Here is a 16,235-nt window from a genome sequence, read left to right on the forward strand (position 1 = left end):
TTTCCAAATTAGGTGTTTTTGCATAAAACTGTAAACGGTCAAAAATTAGCACACAAAAGTTTACTAGGCAACGCTGTCTAGTGAGAGAGCGATCAGCTGACACGTTCTTACGGAAAAAATCAAAATTGTTTTAATTTCTACGTTCCGGGCTACGTACGTACGGACGTTGCACGTCGGTGAGTTTTCGTTTACATTGCACATTCATAAGATAGGTCGTGTCAGCTGACACGTTTTTGGTACGTACGTTCGTGAGTAACTGCCGCATTAGCCGATACCCATCACCGATGTTTCTACGCAAAGTGCCAAGCGGCGACTAAAGCCGGAGTCATTGGTGCCGTATGTCGTATCGCTGTATCCGTATCCCTAACGTAATCAGCTGTTTATCGTTACGACGGTAAACCAAAACCCAACTGGCTGGCTACGATACGGTTACGACCTTAGCGGCACCCATAATCGATTGCATTGATTCTCATAAGGTTGGTCGAATCAGCTGTTAAAATGTTATCGATACGGTTACCGACAAAGCACCAATGTCTCCAGCTTAACTCAATTAACGACCACAGAGCGAATCATATGCGTGTGAATTGAGAGGGCACAATTGTGCTATGAAATAAAGAGCCCTGATGTAGATACAATTGAATGCTTAGTATCGGCTTAGAGATGATAGTATGCCTTAGTGTTTCTAATATTCGCAACAGTATTATAAGCCTTTTGCATATTTTAAGAATAAAGGGATTTAAGTTTATTATATCTGCAACAGAGATAATTATTTACTATGACAATAAGTTGTCGGCCACCGTGGTGTGATGGTAGCGCGCTCCGCCTACCACACCGTATGCCCTGGGTTCACACTCCGGGCAAAGCAACATCAAAATTTTAGAAATAAGGTTTTTCAATTAGAAGAAAATTTTTCTAAGCGGGGTCGACCCTCGGCAAGCACTTCGAGTGTATTTCTGCCATGAAAAGCTCTCAGTGAAAACTCATCTGCCTTGCAGATGCCGTTCGGAGTCGGCATAAAACATGTAGGTCCCGTTCGGCCAATTTGTAGGGAAAATCAAGAGGAGCACGACACAAATTGGAAGAGCAGCTCGGCCTTAGATCTCTTCGGAGGTTATCGCGCCTTACATTTATTTATTTTTTTTTTTTACAAAAAGTTAATATGTTTTTAAAATGCTGCAACTTTTTTTAACCAACCCAGCATAAGAACCCAATTCATCGCCTTCAGCCACTGAAATTACGCGTATTTCGTTAAATAATTTGATTTATCTAAAACTTTGCTTGTAAATGTAGTAAGCATACGGAGCTGTGCCTGCTTTGTTATTACTGATATTTGTAGGTTATATCTCTATTAGTCATAAAAAATGATATAGCTTTCGGACGCTAACAATGAGCGCTTTCAGCAAACACAACTGTTGATCAGTCGTTGAGTGATAACTTTCTGAACGCACCGTTGAGTAGTTAAGATCGACTAAGGCCGGGTTTTTCATTGCGATTTTAAACTACAGTTAAAGGTGACTAGAGTTTAACCCTGCCACTTCGGCCGCTTAAGCTGAGATGAGCAGCAAAATTGTATGTTATCTACTTTAACTAGAGTTTAAACTTGCACTGGAAAACCAGGCATTACCGGTTGAAACTTAAAGTCAAATTACTGAGCAGAGATTGTTTTCGCTAGATTCACTCAACGTGTTTATTAGGCTGTGTTGCTATCCTTTGACATTTCAAGTGTTGGTTACGCATACATTTTCTATTCTAAATATCATATTAAAGCGTAAAAGATAACTTAAAAAGCCCTTTAACCTAACTTTAAGGACTATTTTATTTACCAACAAAAATTTTGTTCGCTGAATGCGCCCACTGTCCTAGTATTATTGCATTAACTACCCTTTCATGGTATCTATAATCTTTTTCGAAATATGTTGTCTTAAGAATATTAATTGGCATATCAGAGAATATTTATTTCGAGAGTTTTCCCTTAAAACGGTTCACTCTTAATAGGAAGCCCATAAATAGTGTTGTATGTATAGATATATGTATATACGTATTGTACTTATATTAAGCCCTTATAGAAACACAGAAGTGCTGGAACCGCCTTCTTAGTAGCCTCGTTTGTTTTATTTGCTTTTCATAGCTTGTTATCTCCGACTAAATCGTATTGTGCTAATTTAATATAAATATGTTCAGTTTTTATTTACATACATAAATATTACAAAGTGTAAGTCAAAAATATTACCCAAAAATTCGCAAATCACCGTAGGCAAAAATACGTCAGTAATGAAAGTTTGGCTTCATTCAGTAGCGCCATTTGTTTAAATTTTTATGTGGTCACAGGATGCAGCTTGTTTTCATATATTTTGTTATTTAAATTATTCATAAAATATGCGTAATGAATACTTATTTTTATCAGATGACGACAACGGATCAACCCTTCCTATATCTATGTACCTATATACATATGTATGTAAGTATACTATGTGTTTATTTGTTAGAAGTTACATATACCTATATCCCTAAAAATTTATATATCCATTATTGCATTCGTTGTATTTCTTCACTACCACTCAACTGAGTGAAAAATAAACAAGTAGGGAAGGCTAAGTTCGGGTGTAACCGAACATTACATACTCAGTTGAGAGCTATGGAGACAAAATGAGTGAAAATCACCTCGTAGTAAAATGAACCTAGGGTAACCCTGGAATGTGTTTGTATAACATGTGTATCAATTGGAAGGTATTAAAAAGTATTTTAAGAGGGAGTGGGCCATAGTTCTATAGATGGACGCCATTTAGGGATATCGCCATAACGGTGGACCAGGGCTGACTCTAGAATTTGTGTGTACGATATGGGTATCAAATGAAAGGTGTTAATGAGTATTTTAAAAGGGAGTGGGTCTTAGTTCTATAGGTGGACGCCTTTTCGAGATATCGGCATAAAGGTGGACCGGGGGTGACTCTAGAATTTGTTTGTACGATATGGGAATCAAATGAAAGGTGTTAATGAGTATTTTAAAAGCGCGTGGGCCTTAATTCTATAGGTGGACGCCTTTTAGAGATATCGCCATAATGGTGGACCAGAGGTGACTCTAGAATTTGTTTGTACGATATGGGTATCAAATGAAAGGTGTTAATGAGTATTTTAAAAGGGAGTGGGTCTTAGTTCTATAGGTGGACGCCTTTTCGGAATATCGTTATAAAGGTGGACCAGGGTTGACTCTAGAATGCTTTTGTACAATATGGGTATCAAACGAAAGGTGTTAATAAGTATTTTAAAAGGGAATGGGCCTTAGTTCTATGGGTGGACGCCTTTTCGGGATATCGCGCTAAAAGGGCGTGGGCATTAGTTCTATAGGTGGACGCCTTTTCGAGATATCGCCATAAAGGTGGACAAGGGGTGACTCTAGAATTTGTTTATACGATATGGGTATCAAATGAAAGGTGTTAATGAGTATTTTAAAAGGGAGTGGGCCTTAGTTCTATAGGTGGACGCCTTTTCGGGATATCGCCATAAAAGGGCGTGTGCATTAGTTCTATAGGTGGACGCCTTTTCGAGATATCGCCATAAAGGTGGACCAAGGGTGACTCTAGAACGCGTTTGTACGATATGGGCATCAAATGAAAGGTGTTAATGAGTATTTTAAAAGGGAGTGGGCCTAAGTTCTATAGGTGGACGCCTTTTCGAGATATCACCATAAAGGTGGACCAGGGGTGACTCTAGAATTTGTTTGTACGATATGGGTATCAAATGAAAGGTGTTAATGAGTATTTTAAAAGGGAATGGGCCTTAGTGCTATGGGTGGACGCCTTTTCGAGATATCGACACAAACGTGGGCCAGGGGTGACTCTAGAATGTGTTTGTACAATATGGGTATCAAACGAAAGGTGTTAATGAGTATTTTAAAAGGGAGTGGGTCTTAGTTCTATAGGTGGACGCCTTTTCGGAATATCGTTATAAAGGTGGAACAGGGTTGACTCTAGAATGCTTTTGTACAATATGGGTATCAAACGAAAGGTGTTAATAAGTATTTTAAAAGGGAATGGGCCTTAGTTCTATGGGTGGACGCCTTTTCGGGATATCGCCACGTGGACCAGGGGTGACTCTAGAATGCGTTTGTATAATCTGGGTATCAAATGAAAGGTGTTAATGAGTATTTTAAAAGGGCGTGGGCATTAGTTCTATAGGTGGACGCCTTTTCGAGATATCGCCATAAAGGTGTACCAGGGGTGACTCTAAAATTTGTTTGTACGATATGGGTATCAAACGAAAGGTGTTAATAAGTATTTTAAAAGGGAGTGGGCCTTAGTTCTATAGGTGGACGCCTTTTCGGGATATCGCCATAAAAGGGCGTGGGCATTAGTTCTATAGGTGGACGCCTTTTCGAGATATCGCCATAAAGGTGGACCAGGGTTCACTCTAGAATGCTTTTGTACTATATGGGTATCAAACGAAAGGTGTTAATAAGTATTTTAAAAGGGAATGGGCCTTAGTTCTATGGGTGGACGCCTTTTCGGGATATCGCCACGTGGACCAGGGGTGATCCTAGAATGCGTTTGTATAATCTGGGTATCAAATGAAAGGTGGCATTAGTTCTATAGGTGGACGCCTTTTCGAGATATCGCCATAAAGGTGTACCAGGGGTGACTCTAGAATTTGTTTGTACGATATGGGTATCAAATGAAAGGTGTTAATGAGTATTTTAATAGGGCGTGGGCCTTAGTTCTATAAGTGGACGCCTTTTAGAGATATTGGCATAAAGGTGGACCAGGGGTGACTCTAGAATGCTTTTGTACAATATGGGTATCAAACGAAAGGTGTTAATAATTATTTTAAAAGGAAATGGGCCTTAGTTCTATAGGTGGACGCCTTTTCGGGATATCGCCATAAAAAGGCGTGGGCATTAGTTCTATAGGTGGACGCCTTTTCGAGATATCGCCATAAAGGTGGACCAGGATTCACTCTAGAATGCTTTTGTACAATATGGGTATCAAACGAAAGGTGTTAATAAGTATTTTAAAAGGGAATGGGCCTTAGTTCTATAGGTGGACGCCTTTTCGAGATATCGCCATAAAGGTGGACCAGGGGTGACTCTAGAATTTTTTTGTACGATATGGGTATCAAATGAAAGGTGTTAACGAGTATTTTAAAAGGGCGTGGGTCTTAGTTCTATAAGTGGACGCCTTTTAGAGATATTGGCATAAAGGTGGACCAGGGGTGACTCTAGAATGCTTTTGTACAATATGGGTATCAAACGAAAGGTGTTAATAATTATTTTAAAAGGAAATGGGCCTTAGTTCTATTCGTGGACGCCTTTTCGGGATATCAACATAAACGTGGACCAGGGGTGACTCTAGAATGCGCTTGTGCATTATGGATATCAAATGAAAAGTGTTAATGAGTATTTTAAAAGGGAGTGGGCCTTAAATCTATAAGGGTCGCCTTTTCGAGATATCGCCATAAACGTGGACCAGGGGTGACTCTAGAATGCGTTTGTACAATACGGGTATCAAACAAAAGGTGTTGATGAGTATTTTAAAACGGAGTGGGCCTTAGTTCTATGGGTGGAAGCCTTTTCGAGATATCGCCATAAAGGTGGACCTGGGCTGACTCTAGAATTTGTTTGTACGATACGGGTATCAAACGAAATGTGTAGTGGACCAGGGTGACCCAGAACATCATCTGTCGGGTACGGCTAATTTATTTATATATGTAGTACCACGACCAGTTAGTTATCCTTCCAAGATTCCAAGGGCTTTTGATTTCGCCCTGCAGAACTTTTTCATTTCATTCTACTTAATATGGTAGGTGTCACACCCATTTTACAAAGTTTTTTTCTAAAGTTATATTTTGCGTCAATAGGCCAATCCATTTACCATGTTTCATCCCTCTTTTCGTGTTTGGTATATTATTATGGCATTTTTTTTAATTTTTAGTAATTTTCGATATCGAAAAAGTGGGCGTGGTCATAGTCGGATTTCGGCCATTTTTTACACCAATATAAAGTGAGTTCAGATAAGTACGTGAACTGAGTTTAGTAAAGATATATCGATTTTTGCTCAAGTTATCCTGTTAACGGCCGAGCGGAAGGACAGACGGTCGACTGTGTATAAAAACTGGGCGTGGCTTCAACCGATTTCGCTCTTTTTCACAGAAAACAGTTATCGTCCTAGAATCTAAGCCTCTACCAAATTTCACAAGGATTGGTAATGTTTTTGTTCGACTTATGGCATTAAAAGTATCCTAGACAAATTAAATTAAAAAGGGCGGAGCCACGCCCATTTTGAAAATTTCTTTTATTTTTGCATTTTGGTGCACCATATCATTACTGGAGTTGAATTTTGACATAATTTACTTATATACTGTAAAGATATAAACTTTTCTTTTAAAATTTGACTTAAAAAAAAAATTTTTTTAAGTGGGCGCGGTCGTTCTCCGATTTTGCTAATTTTTATTAAGCATACATATAGTAATAGGAGTAATGTTCCTGCCAAATTTCATCATTATATCTTCAATGACTCCCAAATTACAGCTTGCAAAACTTCTAAATTACCTTCTTTTAAAAGTGGGCGGTGCCACGCCCATTGTCCAAAATTGTACTAGTTTTCTATTCTGCGTCATAAGTTCAACTCACCTACCAAGTTTCATCGCTTTGTCCGTATTTGGTAATGAATTATCGCACTTTTTCGGTTTTTCGAAATTTTGGATATCGAAAAAGTGGGCGTGGTTATAGTCCGATATCGTTCATTTTAAATAGCGATCTGAGATGTGTGCCCAGGAACCTACACACCAAATTTCATCAAGATACGTCAAAATTTACTCAAGTTATCGTGTTAACGGACGGACGGACATGGCTCAATCGAATTTTTTTTTTGATCCTGATAATTTTGATATATGGAAGTCTATATCTATCTCGATTCCTTTATACCTGTACAACCAACCATTGTCCAATCAAAGTTAATATACTCTGTGAGCTCTGCTCAACTGAGTATAAAAATATCAAATTTGGATGTGTTCTATGCATCCACTCTAATGAGTGAAGAAAAGTTTTTTGTATTAAGCTGAAGCTGAAAATGTTTTCACTACCACCTTTTAAATTTTAGTGAAAAAATTGTTAGCCTCACTAACACTATAACTGAGTGAGGCTGATATTTTTTGCATTACCACTCAAACACATAAGTAAACTATAAATACCTTAAAAAAACTAGCTACACCTTTTTCTTTTTTAATTCAGAACTTTCAATTGAAGTTCAGAATTTCTATTTGTAGTTCGGAAAATTATAATTGAAGTCCAATCGAAAATTCTGAGCTTCAATTGTAATTTCCTGAACTTCAATTGAAAACTCTAAACTTCAATTGCAATTTACTACTATGTTACTACGGTTAGGGAATTCAACATCTACTCTGATAGCCAAGCGGCTAGCAAGGCCTTGAGTTCAACTACAGTGAGATCGAGGGTGGTCTAGGAGTGCCTGATCTCGTTTGCGATTGCATTGAACTATTTTATAATTAAGATGATCTGGGTCCCGGGCCATAGTGATATCCTGGGCAACTGTCAGACGGATCTCTTAGCTCGCACCGGTACACCTGAACGGGATAAAGAAAATGGCTGTAGGGATCTCGGGATTCCGCTGGCCACCTGTGATTTGGCCACCTGTGATTTGGTCCTCCATAGCTGGCCTCGGGTAAACTCAGCAAACGTTGGGCGGGCACCACCTCTTGCAGGGTAGCAAAATTTTTTTGGCCGAAAGTGGATGGCAGGAGGTCTGCCGAAGTACTTGGGTTCACTAAGGCTCACCTATCAAAGGTCATTGGCGTTTTGACAGGGCACTGTCACATGGGTATCCATGCGGTACGTCTCAATATACTGGAAACTCCATCCTGCTGCAGCTGTACGGAGGATGATGAGGTGGAATCATCAAATCGCTTTATGCTTGATTACCCAGCTTTTGCCAGAACAAGGCGAAAGTACTTCGGTCGCAACTCACTTGGATTTCCCGAGGATTTATCCAAGGTTGAGATCAGTATCATTCTCTAAGTAGCTATATCTACGTCACCGTTATTTTATTTTATTGCATGTGGTATCACAACGGACCTTCATATTTTCCAAGTGAGCTTCCCCTACCAGGGTAGCTACTACCAAACCTAACCTAACCTAATTGCAGTTTTCTGAGCCAAATCTTGAATAGGTGCATTGTTCGTTATTTTGCGAGATTCCCGAAGGTATCTAATTTCTATGTAGTTAGTTTTAAAAATTGAGTTATTAATCGGTTGTTAAGTCATGCGGCGCACTATGGGGTAAATGGGAAACATTTTTCTCAAAATTAAATTTCTCCGTAACGATTTAGCCTAGAGTTATCAAAAAAAAGTTTGATAAGCCAATTCTTTGCCGATTTGACAAAAATCAGATATTGATAGAAGCTCCAAAGCTAAATAAAAAACGTTTAAAAAAATATTATGTTGCCTTTAATTTAGATAATTATTAAAAATAAACATAAAGCTTGTTTTTCTTTAAAATCAATCCTACTATAGATTTTGAGTTGTTGAACTAGAATTTGTAAAAAAAAAAGTACAAACGTTCACTTTAAAGGTCGTCAAAATGTATGCTACCAATCACATCTAATACATCTTATATAAGCAGATAACTCATTGCTAATTAACCAGATAATCTAAGGCATTATTGCTCATATAATTGCACCTAAAACAATGGTATACATTTTGCAGGTACTTTTCGCGAAAATTATTGTTTGAACATATATATTTTTTTACACATTCGTGCAGCTTCTCTAAATTTAAAAATTACTCGAAATTAAAAATATTTCTTTTATTTTTATTTTACAATTAAACCAAGCTAAAAATGGCAAAGCTTTGTTTTCAGATACGTATTTTAAAACCCATTTTTGAACCTTTTAATTGCATTTACCTCTTTTTGTACTGAAAACAATGTGAACTTTAAAAGAGTATTTGAAAATTCTTCAGATATAAAAATTCGATCATAAAAATTGTACCACAAATCAATAACTTCAACTTCATTCGCCTTTTGAGTTAAAATATTTGTGAGAAGCTATAACCCCATTTTTACATATTCTAGTTCGGCGTCGCAAAATCTATAAAATATTGGTTTTTTAACAATAAGAACCATTTAGTTTTTTTTATAAGAAAAGGACCTTCAAAATGCAAAATAATTTTTTTCAAAAACGTTTTTCAAAATTTTCTAACATTTTTCCCAATATCCTTTTTTTTAACATCCCTAAAAAATTTACCTTTGAAGAATTTTTTGTTTGATAAGTACAGCCTTAACTGTTGAGGAGAAATTTGCAACTACTGTTAAGTTGAAAAAAAAAATGTATCGAAAAAATTCTAATTCAAAAGTTCTATCATAATTGGAAGCTTAACTTATTTTTCGGGTTTAAATTAGCTGACAAGGAAAACAGAAACGTTGGAAAACTGCGCTTGACTATTTCTCGGCCATTATCATGCAAAATTAGTTAACTTTTCAAAGAAAATAAACGTAAATTTATTTGTAACCAACTTGTAATTAGCTCGTAGCTAGCTTTTTTCTTTTCCTGGTTGGTATCTAGGAAACTAAAAAAAGTTAGGGTAAAGCAACAATTTAAAAAAGTAAAAATAAAAAATATTTGCCGAAACCCGGGATTGAACCGGGGACCTTTAGATCTTCAGTCTAACGCTCTCCCAACTGAGCTATTTCGGCGTATAAATAAATATCTGCCAGCGGCACAACGCTTTGTGCTTTATTCTTAATAACAACAAAACTAGTATTATAAGTGAACATATGTATATACATACATATGTACATGTATTCAATAGATAACAAATCGGGGACATAGTAGATCAAGAAACGCTTAACTCAAAACCGTGAAAACACTGATATCCGAGATAAAATTATCGGTAAGTAGTGGAGCTATTATTTTAGCGGATATACGGATCATTCGGATCGCTCTTTATGTAATCCGAAATTGGTCTGCTTGTTATTGGCATTTAAAACGACAGTATCGCTATGTTTTTTTCCGGAAACCAAAGTATTTTGATGTCTGTCTTTCACGGCTGTGAACTAGCATCTCGCCGCGATGCGTACTAAGGCGAAGTTTTTCAATATCTCGTTTATACACGCTTACACACCAATAGACGATGCGGACGAAAAGGATAAGGACTCCTCTTCTGCCGCCGCCATGAATTATGCTGCGCTACTTTAACGCCAGAGTGGACAAGGAAGGAGTCTTTGCAGTACCAGGTTCCACAGTGACAATTAGCTCCACTCGGATCATCACCATTCACCTGCTGTCTGCTGACATATTGAAATGTCAGAGTCCATGATGAGCGTTAGAATACCTAAGAATATTAAGGAAACAGCAGGGGGAAACGGCCCGAAGCTTGTGCTCAGCATTGCTCCTTTTCATCCTACGAAGATAGCGGGCACTCGTTTCGGCTTGCTGAACGGAAGATGGCGTAGGTGAGCTTAGGCCCGGCCGCAGAACGCTGTAGGGCGATAACAGCAAAAGGTCACAAAGATTTGAAAAAATGGCGGAGTCGAAAACTCCGATCGATACAACCATCGGAGCAGAGCCCAGCAAATTAAATTGGGTCCCACTTCGATACTGCCGTGGGAAGAAGCGCGCAAAGCCTTTACATATCACATTCCTTTAAAAAAATAAACACCACTCTAATGTACATAAGTTTATATTTTAGAACGTGGCTTATGATTTCCTAATGAGTTCTTTAAAATGTAAAATTTGAAAAATTGTTCACATTAAAAGCAAGTAAAAATTAGCACCTTCACACCATCACAGAACTATCACAGCCATATAAGGAGTGTAGAATAATAAAATTCTTAAAATGATCATCAGACAAGATGGTCGTCACTTGGGTGTGGGGGATAAGTAACTGAAAACAAGTAAGGACGGGACTGTCTTCGGCTGTGCCGAAGACTTCATACCTTTCATGAATGGGGCGGCTGAACAACAATCTTATCCCGTTCGTAATCTCCAAATAATCGGATGTATAAGATAAGAACTATATAGTGAACAGATGTACATACCTAAACAATTTTTAAGATAAATATAAAATAAAAAATGGCAAAAAACCCCCTTATCTGAACGATCGGTTGTATGGGATATATATTATATATAGCTCCGATAGAAATGATTTTTACAGGAAATCTATAATATATTAGAATATATATCACCAATAGAATATACATCCCCAAGTTTCACGTTTTTATATTGGAAACTAAGGGAGAAATGACCAAAAATCTTTCTATCTGAACGATCGGTTATATGGGATAGGCATGTATGTATATACTAGGCCGGGTCGATTTGTGGGGAGGCAAAAAAATCACCCATTGCTCTGCGAAAATCATATTCTAGGGATCAAAATAAGAAACTTTGCCGAAGGAACCATACCTCTAAAACGAATTCTGATGTCCCCCCCTTTGGGTCGTAAGGGCAAATTTTGAAAAATCCCACTTTTCCACTTTCCACGTTTTTTCTTTTTGGAGTTTATTTTTCTCTTTAGAAATTTATTTAGTCAGAACATATGTAAATGAAAAAATGAATTTAACTTAGTAATAGAAAAGAAATTAAAAAAATTATTAGAAATTAGCGTTTTTACAACCCCCTTTTAAAAGCAAGGCATCTCTGTGATGCATTTGCATGTCGTAAACATAGTTGTGTGGGTTTTTATTCAACCGTTTTAAAAAATGAAGGTATCACTGTGACACAATTGCAGATCGTAAAATTGCTTGTGTTGTTTTTTTAAGCCACCACAAGACACAGCAGGTAGAATTGAAATTGCCCCTACCCAAAAGTTCGACCCAAAGGGGGGGACATCAGAATTCGTTTTAGAGTTATGGTTCCTTCGCCAAAGTTTCTTATTTTGATCCCTAGAATACGATTTTCACAGAGCAATGAGCGATTTTTAAATCGACCCGCCCTAGTATATACTATATACATATAGCTCCGATCGAAGTAATTTTTTCAGGATATCTTCTATGATATATTAGAATATATATCACCGAGTTTCACGTTTATACTTTCTAAATTGCGGCAGGAATGGCCAAAATCGTCTTATCTGAACGATCGGTTGTATGGGAGATATATGTTATAGTGGTCCGATCCTACCGGATCCGACAAATGTCTAATATAATACAAAAATACATCCTTGTGCCAAATTTCATTGAGATATCTCAAAATTTGCGGACTAGTTTGCGTTCAAACAGACAGACGGACGGACAGACGGACATGTCTATATCAACTCAGTTCGCCGCCCTGATCAATTCGGTATACTTAATGGTGAGTCTATCTTCTATATTTCTCAACGTTACAAACATCGGACCAAAGTTAATATACCATTTCATGCTCATGAAAGGTATACAAATTCCGCATAGAGGGGCACATGTGCGGATTACAAGCAAGAATGAATAAGTTTCAAGTACATAAATACATATATAAACTGGTATCCATAAAAAATGCACATAGTATTTCTGCATAGAAACAAACAAAAACATCAGCAAGATCAGTCATCTTTGTAAAAAAAAAAATTGCATGTGCTCCATCAACACATTTTGATTTCGTCAAAAATGCTTTGTTGTATGTTTTGTGGCACAAAATCTGTCTTGAAGATTTGAAGAATTTTTCATCTTTAATGGCAGCAATCAATTGTTGTAAATTGTAGAGCAGTTACTAACACATGGCAACAACAACCGGCGCATCGTCGGCTTACCAAGGTAGGTAGATAAATAAAAACAGGTAAGGAAGGCTAAGTTTGGGGTAACACCGCACATCACATACTCAGCTGAGAGCTTTGGAGACAAAATTAGGGAAAATAACCATTTAGGAAAATGAACCTAGGGTAACCCTGGAATGTGTTTGTATGACATGGGTATCAAATGGAAGGTATCAAAACGTATTTTAAAAGGGAGTGGGCCATAGTTCTATAGGTGGACGCCATTTTGGGATATCGCCATAAAGGTGGACCAGGGGTGACTCTAGAATGTATTTGTACGATATGGGTATCAAATGAAAGGTGTAAATGAGTATTTTAAAAGGGAGTGGGCCTAAGATGTATATGTGAAGGCGTTTTGAGATATCAACCAAAATGTGAACCAGGGTGACCCAGAACATCATCTGTCGGGTACCGCTAATTTATTCATATATATATGTAATACCACGAAAAGTATTCCTGCCATGATTCCAAGGGCTTTTGATTTCGCTCTGCAGAACTTTTTCATTTTCTTCTACTTAATATGGTAGGTGTCACACCCATTTTACAAAGTTTTTTCTGAAGTTATTTTTTGCGTCAATAAACCAATCCAATCTCCATATTTCATCCCTTTTTTCGTATTTGGTATACAATTATGGCACTTTTTTCATTTTTCGAAACTTTCGATATCGAAAAAGTGGGCGTCGTCATAGTCCGATTTCGCCCATTTTTATTACCAAGATAAAGTGAGTTCAGATAAGTATGTAAACTAAGTTTAGAAAACTGAATGTTTTTAGCGACCTTTTTATATGTAAATATGTTGAACTTTAGCTGGCTCGAGGTCAATATATATCGATTTTTGCTCAAGTTATCATGTTAACGGCCAGCGGAATGACAGAGGGACGACTGTGTATAAAAACTGGGCATGGCTTCAACCGATTTCGCCCATTTTCACAGAAACCCGTTATCGCCATAGAAGCCATGCCCTCGCCAAATTTCGCAAGTATTAGTAAATTTTTGTTCGACTTATGGCATTAAAAGTATTCTAGACAAATTAAATGAAAAAGGGTGCAGCCACGCCCATTTTGAAAATTTCTTTTATTTCTGTATTTTGTTGCACCATATCATTACTGGAGTTGAATGTTGACATAATTTACTTATATACTGTAAAGATATTAAATTTTTGGTTAAAATTTTACTTTTAACATTTTTTTTAAGTGAGCGTGGTCGTTCTCCGATTTTGCAAATTTTTATTAAGCGTACACATAATAATAGGAGTAAAGTTCCTGCCAAATTTCATCATGATATCCTCAACGACTGCCAAATTACAGCTTGCAAAACTTTTAAATTACCTTCTTTTAAAAGTGGGCGGTGCCACGCCCATTGTCCACAATTTTAAAAATTTTCTATTCTGCGTCATAAGTTCAGCTCATCTACCAAGTTTCATCGCTTTATCCGTCTTTGGTATTGAATTATCGCACTTTTTCGGTTTTTCGAAATTTTCGATATCGGAAAAGTGGGCGTGGTTATAGTCCGATTTCGTTCATTTTAAATAGCGATCTGAGATGAGTGCCAAGGAACCTACATGCCAAATTTCATTAAGATACCTCAAAATTCACTAAAATTATCGTGTTTACGGACGGACGGACGGACGGGCATGGCTAAATTAATATCTTTTTTCGCCCAGATCATTTTGATATATAGAAGTCTATATCTGTCTCGATTAGTTTATGCCGTTACGGGGTACCGTTATGCGAACAAGGTTAATATACTCTGTGAGCTCTGATCAGCTGAGTATAAAAATAACGATTGCCATCAACATTTAGTTAAAATATGAAGCTCACAATGATTTCGCTTTTGGATGGCACAGGCGTCGGATTAATTTATAATTTTCTTTTTCATCTGCATGATATTATTCTGTATGAACTTTGTAAGGGAATTACATGCTTATATGCATACCTACTCGTTGAGAACTCCGCATGCGCAAAGTTCAAATGTCGCAATTAAAGAGCAAAAGTCAAGAGGAAACTTAAGGCTTTTGCCGTCTTATTGATTTATGTCAGACTTTGTTGATTTCTTTGATCTGTTTGCTTTATGCTGGAGTGGCGTGACTTTATTTACACTGATTTGTTTGTTCATTGGCCTAGAAAATATTTCAATTCAATATTAAATACGAGCATAACAATATATCAGACATGTTTGGTCCTCGATTGATGAACTAATTTGAGATTTTCGAACTTACCTACATAGTATCGGATACGTGATCAGTCCCAGGCGTAATTTTACAAAGAGTAGGTATTGATTTGTTGTCTTCTTGTGTAGTAAGACGTCACTTTCTTATAAGGAAATTTATCAAAAAAAAAACATAAGAGCCCATAGCTGTTATCGATATCAAATAAATCGAAAAGTTGTCTTTTTTAACTCTGCATATGACAAGTGATCTGGCGGCAGCGAGTATTAAATTATGGTTAAAAAACAGGTATACATTTTTATATAATAGTCAACATGCACCACCCCAGTATCGATTTTGAGTGCAGCATCCACAGTGCACGTGGCTCATCTGTACAGTGAGCAATTTTAGGAAGAAAATATTTACCGACCAGGAGCAGAAAGCTGTATTCCTTGGCTACAGCTTTCTAATCCCACTGGTTTCCTATCCGTTCTCATGGGTTTTGTACCAGCAATTCTACACACAAGCGATCCCGGCTATCAGATGCCTGTGAAAGTAATAACCTCTGATGCTGATACCATGAAGCCAACTTACAGTACTTTAGAAAATATCATCTATTCGATGATAAGTCAAAGTTGTTTTAGTAAAGATCAAAAGTACTTGCGACAAAGTTAAATTAATATTAGTTGTTTTTTTCCAAGCGAGCTTGAAAAACGCTTCAACTAGCTAAACAGTTTCATAATGGCAAAACCATACAGATGGTGGAAGTTTAGCAGCTAATTGTTACTTTTTTAGCTGCTATGACATTTCTACTTCTAGCGCAGTATGTTTTTGACACTCAAACAAAGAATTACAAAATCAAAATACATGAAATACGTGTGTTTGTTTGTATGTATGTCACCCTGCCGCCACGCAGTTATTTTGTAATTTTTGTTTGTCTGCACATTCGTATGTTCATTTCATTCGCTCGTTCACAATAGTGCCCTATTTTTATACTCAGTTGAGCAGAGCTCACAGAGTATATTAAGTTTGATTGGATAACGGTTGGTTGTACATATATAAAGGAATCGAGATAGATATAGACTTCCATATATCAAAATAATCAGGATTGAAAAAAAATTTGATTGAGCCATGTCCGTCCGTCCGTCCGTCCGTCCGTCCGTCCGTCCGTCCGTCCGTTAACACGATAACTTGAGTAAATTTTGAGGTATCTTGATGAAATTTGGTATGTAGGTTCCTGAGCACTCATCTCAGATCGCTATTTAAAATGAACGATATCGGACTATAACCACGCCCACTTTTTCGATATCGAAAATTTCGAAAAACCGAAAAAGTGCGATAATTCATTACAAAAGACCGA

At 37.2% G+C, this 16,235-nt stretch overlaps 1 non-coding gene across 1 annotated transcript; it reads right to left on the reverse strand.

The window, feature by feature from the left end:
• Nucleotides 1–9,627: 9,627 nt before the first annotated feature.
• On the reverse strand, nt 9,628–9,700 carry TRNAF-GAA (transfer RNA phenylalanine (anticodon GAA)). The gene has a single exon. It is a non-coding gene; the product is annotated as a tRNA-Phe (tRNA).
• Nucleotides 9,701–16,235: the final 6,535 nt, after the last annotated feature.

Source organism: Eurosta solidaginis, chromosome 3 (assembly GCF_040869045.1).
Source record: "Eurosta solidaginis isolate ZX-2024a chromosome 3, ASM4086904v1, whole genome shotgun sequence".
Classification (NCBI taxonomy): domain Eukaryota; kingdom Metazoa; phylum Arthropoda; class Insecta; order Diptera; family Tephritidae; genus Eurosta; species Eurosta solidaginis.